This window comes from Lampris incognitus, chromosome 4 (assembly GCF_029633865.1).
Source record: "Lampris incognitus isolate fLamInc1 chromosome 4, fLamInc1.hap2, whole genome shotgun sequence".
Classification (NCBI taxonomy): Eukaryota; Metazoa; Chordata; class Actinopteri; order Lampriformes; family Lampridae; genus Lampris; species Lampris incognitus.
Window position 1 is genome coordinate 36049780 of NC_079214.1, and position 6510 is coordinate 36056289.

A 6510-nucleotide genomic window follows, 5' to 3' on the forward strand; every position below is an offset into this window, starting at 1 on the left:
CGTTAACGCTATGGATCATTAATCGTTCGTATCACAGCGAGCTAAATCGATCCACAGCTAACTCAAATCGTATCAAGTACAACGTTAGCCAACGTTATCGTCATCCATCTAACGCAGTTAGACGATCAGTTTAACAGTTATGTGCCTGTGAGCCTGTACGGTAACGTTAGCTAACGTTATGTGTGTGTGAGAGAAAGGAAAGTTAGTGTGCCGCCGAAATGTATTTGAACGTGATCGATTTGCGTCTCACTGCTAAGTCCTCTATTTTCTATCCTTCGTTTCTCTTTCAAGACGGGAAAGAAAAAAAAGCGTAACCCATTCTCGAGTTTAATCGGTCTTTCGGACTTGGCCGTTTCCAAGGGCAAAGCGACGCCGGGCGCCATCTTCCAAGGGTCGGTCATGATGTCACAATTCGAAGGTTTTGAGCCACCGCTACCACGAGAGGTTCTTGATCATACAGACATAACTGTGCAAATATATGTGTGTGTGTGTGTGTGTGTGTGTGTGTGTGTGTGTGTGTGTGTGTGTGTGACCGGTGTACTTTTTCAGTTGCGTTGTGTAGGAGAGACAGGACAACTTCTCTCATGCATGGGATCTGTATTTTGTCGCTGTCGCATATAAACAAAACAGGACAGGTTTCAGGAAACTTCAGATCAGCTCCTACTGTAGCCTCTTTCTACATGTCCAGAGCGGGAAAGAGCGCGCAGCTAGCGACACAATTTTATACAAAAAGAAATAAAACATACCTGTCGCATATAAACAAAACAGGACAGGTTTCAGGAAACTTCAGATCAGCTCCTACTGTAGCCTACCCAAGAATTGGGACCCACATTAGACATAAGACACATTAGGAATGGATAAAATAAATTACAGGGGCAGACAAAAATGAACACATACCTCTTTCTACATGTCCACAGCGGGAAAGAGGCAGAGGTCAGGGGGAACATACGTTTTGGAGCTACTAACAGGAAATTAGGTCACAACAGGGAGGGGCTACTATAAGCGTTTCCTGATGGTGTAATAAAATAAATTAATAATGTTAGCAATTAAAGTAATAATAACAATAATAATCATGTGGTGATACTTTGTGTAATTATACAACATATTTTGATTATGACATTTTTAACCATGCTACATTCACCCCGCTAGAATTACACAAAAATTGGAACATATCACAAATTGCAATCACCCAACAACACAACACCCACAATAAAGTCAGCAATACCTGCCACCTACTAAGGTTAGGAGGGTCACAGACTGGCAAAATGCCAAACCATATCTAAAACCACTCCACGGACAAAACAAGGTGCCTTTTACACCTCGCCAAAATGGGCACAAAGGGGCGACAACTCACAAAACGAAATCAACCAAATAAAAAAAGAAATGGCAAATTCCACAGTGTACATTACACGAACCAAACAGCAATGTAGGCCTACATTACACTATCCATATAAACACATTAGGCCTAAAACAAAAAGGAGGCAGACTGTGGAGCAACAGTAAAGCGTGGACTGAACTGAACCATGGTTTCAATCAACCTATGAACTGGCCTCACTACCCTGCCATACCTAGAGCGAACACTATTCTCAGGGCTCTGAGGTAGGATGTCAGTGAGGGGAGGGGCATGGGGCAAGGGGACGGTGTGAGATGAGCAGCATCATCGGTGGGGAGGACATCTACTGCAGGGGAGGGGGCGCACTCAACAGGTAAGTCACTGACACTCTCCATCTCTACATGGCTGGACTGATCACAGACCCAGGAAGCAGTGCGGTCATGTTCACCCGGGTTCTGCCATGAGGATGAATCCACTCCTGAATGCTCGGCCTCACTGTCAGGCTCTGACACTGCCGCTTCAGGATCAGGCATGTGCAGCGTAGAGGGGTCATGGGACACTGTGTCAACACCCTGGACAAGATCACCCTCCATAACCAGTGTGTTGTTGAGAGGGAGGAAGTTGACTGTTAGGAGGAGGTTCCTGTGGGCAACCCTCACACGACCATTGCGGTCCCTGATCCTGTGGATGTGGAACTGTGGCTTGGAAGCAACAACAGTGTGAACATCCGGCTCCCACTTGTCAGCTAGTTTCCGCTTGCCTCTTCCGCCTCTGTTCGCCACTAGGACCTGGTCACCGACAAAAAGAGGTAAGCCCTTGACTCTTTTGTTGTACTGGTCAGACTGATGTTTTCGCTCCACAGACGAGTTCTTCTGGGCCAGCAACATGACAGACTGGAGATCGGCAGCCAGAGACTTCACATATTCATTGTAGTAGCAGACTGACTCGTCAAGCAGGACGTTCTTGAACAACAGATCGACTGGCAGGCGCGAAACCCTCCCAAACATCAAATAGAATGGGGCAAAGCCAGTCGTCTCGTGCTGCGTGCAGTTGTAGGCAAAGGTCATGGTTTGGACCATCTGAGGCCACTTGTGCTTTGACTTTGGCGGGAGGGAACACAACATGCTACCCAGAGTACGATTTAAATGTTCAGTGCCCCCATTCCCCATGGGATGGTAAGGGGAGGTTCGGGACTTCCCAACGCCTGACAACTCCAGAAGCTCAGCAATCAGCTCGCTTTCAAAATTAGCCCCCTGGGCAGAATGAAGGCACTGCGGGAAACCATAGACACAAAAAAAGTTTTCCCACAGCTTCTTGGCCACCCACTTCACAGTATGGTCTTGACAGGGAAAGGCATGTACTAACTTGGTAAAATGGTCAGTTATGACGAGAACATCCACAGACTTGTTGTTGTTGTCTTCAGCAGACCAAAAGTCGATACACACAAGTTCCAGTGGAGCCGAACTTGTAATGCTCTCCAGAGAGGGGCCCTTGCTGCCGGCTCTGGAGTCTTGCTGAGCATGCATCTGGGACAGTTCCTGACATAGCTTCACACATCTCTCTCCATATCGTACCAGAAAAAGCGCTGATGGACCAGCGACAATGTACGAAGCTGACCCTGGTGACCAGCCAGGTCGTGAACGCCACCCAAGGCCTGCGATTTCAGGGAGTCTGGAAGAACGAACTGGAACCTCCTGTGTTTGGTCACTTGGTCCTTTGAGACTCTGTACAGGGTTCCACCCAACACGGTAAGTTTCTCCCATTGCTTCAGAATCCGTAACACCATCATGCTCTCCTTATCCCGCTCATGCCTCGAAGGTCTCTGCTTCCTCTCAACGAAGTGTAGGACTCTCCCGATGGTAGGATCCTGTCTCTGGTGGCTCTGCAGGTCTGCGGATGAGAGTGAGGAGAACACATCTTGGCCAGGAGGAGCTAGCCCGCCAAGGTGACCAGCCAAGGAAGCAGCCCTCTGTGTCGGGCCGGACTCCCAATCACCACAGGAGGAGAGGAGAGATGACACATCCTCTTCGGACAATGACACGCCACCAGTAGCACACAGAGAGTGGTTCTCGGCAGACTGAGCCAGACAGGTCACATGGAATGCATCTTGCACACAACTGTCGTTGCTGCTGCACACTTGTTCCAGCAACTCTGAGTAGGGCTCTGACAGGAGACGCTGGCCTAGAGGTTTGACAAAGGGAGTCCTGCTGAGAGCATCAGCTACCACATTCAGTCTGCCCGGGACACGTTTGATCTCAAACGAGTATGGGGACAGTTTAGAGACCCAGCGCTGCTCACACGCATCCAACCTCGGCTTCGTCATGATGTATGTGAGCGGGTTGTTGTCAGTCCAGACGGTGAACTTGTGGCTCTTGAGCCAGTGGCTGAACTTGTCACACATGGCCCATTTCAAAGCGAGGAACTCGAGTCTATGAGCAGGATACTTCGCTTGGCTGTGACTGTGGGCTTTACTGGCAAATGCGATGGTTCTGGCTTTGTCTTCGCCGGCAGGGACCTGGGACAACACTGCACCCAAACCATCCAGAGAGGCATCAGTAGAGAGGATGAACGGCCTGTTGAAATCTGGATGGGCCAGAACGACAGGATGAAGCAGTGCAGACTTCAGGCCCTCAAAAGCCCTCCCACAAGCCGGATCCCAGTCCTGGGGAGTCAGTGTGAGGAACGTCCCCACTCTCCTGCAGCCTCTAGAGCCCTTCAGCTTGCGCTTCTGTCCTCCAGTCAAAGCAAAGAGAGGCTTTGCCATCTTCGAACAACCAGGGATAAAATGCTGATAGTACAGCGCCATGCCAAGAAAAGACCTAATCTTCTTCTGGGAGGGGGTGCAGCCATGAGCTTCCATCAGATCATCTTTCTGGAACCTGGAGATGACAGTGACCTTTTCCTGGTCAACAGAGACTCCACTGACATCAACCACATGACCTAGGAATCTCACAGACTTCCTCAAAAAGTTACACTTCTTCTGTGAGAGCTTCAGGTTACTGGCTCTGAGTCTGGTAAAAACGACCTCCAGCCGCCGCAGTGCTTCTTCCTCCAATGGAGCAAACACCAGTAGGTCATCCATGTAACAGAGAAGGCTGGAGAAGTTGAGGTCACCGAAAATGCTAAGCATCGTGCGCATGAAAGATGCCGGACTGTTGCACAGACCTTGGGGGAGCCGATTATATTCATACAGGCCGAGGGGTGTTGTGAAGGCTGTGAACTTCCTGTCAGACTCATGGAGCAAGATGTTGTAGAACCCTGAAGTCAGATCCATGGTGTTGAACTGGGCGTTTCCTCCCAGGGCAGCGAGGCAGTCCACCTGATGGGGCAATGGGTGAGCGTCTTTGACAGTCTTGGCATTGAGACATCGAAAGTCGGTGCAGATCCTCAGATCTCCATTCTTTTTCCAGACCATCACGAGGGGGGAGGCATACTCACTGATCGATTTACTGATAATGCCTTTCATCTCCATGTCTGACAGCACCTCTCTCAGCTGTTGATAGTGGCGGGGGGGGGGGGGCACGGCGGTAAGGGAGGTGGAAGGGGTGGTCATCAGAGAGATGGATGCGGTGGACAAACCCCTTCGCTTCTCCACAATCCAGCTTATCCCTGGAGAAGACATCCTGGTAAGAGAGCACAAGTTCAGCCAACTTCCTCCTACAACTCTCAGTTACCTCACAGCCATCAACATCAATGTCTCCCAAGCCACAATCCCTCAGCAGCTGCACCGGGTCTCCAGCTGACTGTGGAGGGGAACTAGGTGAGTCAGAGGTGTCGATACCCGATCTGCACATCCCCTGAGTGATAGGCAAATCTTCCACAGCCAGGCAGGGGAAAACATCAGCTATCTTGGCATTCCAGCGCAGTGTTATGGGTTTAGGTGTCGGGTTCAATACTTTGACAGGCACCCAGCGGTCCCCCCACATGGGTGTCACAACTCGTTCCACCAGGATGTTTCTGGGTGTCGATCGTGCGGCAGTCGGCTCCACCATCATGGTGCTCCCAGATGAGATAGGAGACCCACTGGGCAGCTTCCCCCACACCACATACTCGCGCTGGGGAAGAAGTGTGACAGCCTCTCTCAGTCGCACAGTACCCACAACATCTGGCACCTCTGGGCCTGACCAACAGGAAATACAGCTCAGCAGCTGGAGAAGCTGCTCACAATCAGGGTCAGTGTTGCTTGAGGAGATAAGCTTCCAATACATGTCATCCCCCTTCATTTTCTGAATGACAGGTCTGAGAACATTGCTCCCTACAGTAAACTCATCCTTTTGGTTCAGAACAACAAATGATGGAACAGTGAATTTAAAAACATAAACATCAATCTCCAACTCATAAATGCACTTTGGTCTAGTCATACCACCACCACAACCAACAAGGACAACGTTAGGTGGCACTGGCTGGGGACAGGGTAGAGCCCCAGAATCTCTAAGCTCACTCTCTGCAGCTTCACTGAGGGTACATGACATACTGCCCAAATCTAACATACCTTTCAACACAACTTTGTCATCAATCTTAACAGGAGCATAAAACAACTCACTACTCTGCTCTACTCTCTGAGAGCCTGTCAGTATGACTATCTCATCTCCAGGTGATGCACTACAGGTCTGTACATAAAGTGAATGCAAGTCTTCTTCTTTAATGAGGGTTAAATCACTATTGCCCTTGCTATCCCTCTCATCACACGAGCGCTCTAGTTTAAATCTGCAGCAGGAGACTGTGCTGGCGTAACTGGGGGCCCGTGGGGCATACATTCACAAAGTGCCCAGGCTGATGACAGTGGAGACAAAGTCTGTGAAACCATGCAGTGTGAATAGGTCGTGTGACTACTGTCACCACACACTGAGCATGGGGAACTGGACTGAGCGTGAGTGCATTCTGGCATGCTGGAATAGCCTCCTGACCGGCGGGGTTGGATCTGGGGCTGGCAGGAGTTACTCTGAGACCGGTGAGAATAGTTCTGGGACTGGGTGGGAGCCTGGCCCGAGGTAGCTAGCGTTGCCGTACACAGAGACAGGACCTTGTCAAACAGGGCAGTAACCTGCTGAACGTTTGCATCAGTAACAGGCACAGTAGGCATAGGAGGAGACTGAGCAGCCAACACAGGGAGTTATTGAGACTGACTGGGAACAAGAGTATATGCAGTGGCAGGTGCAGACGAATCCGGTGGAAAG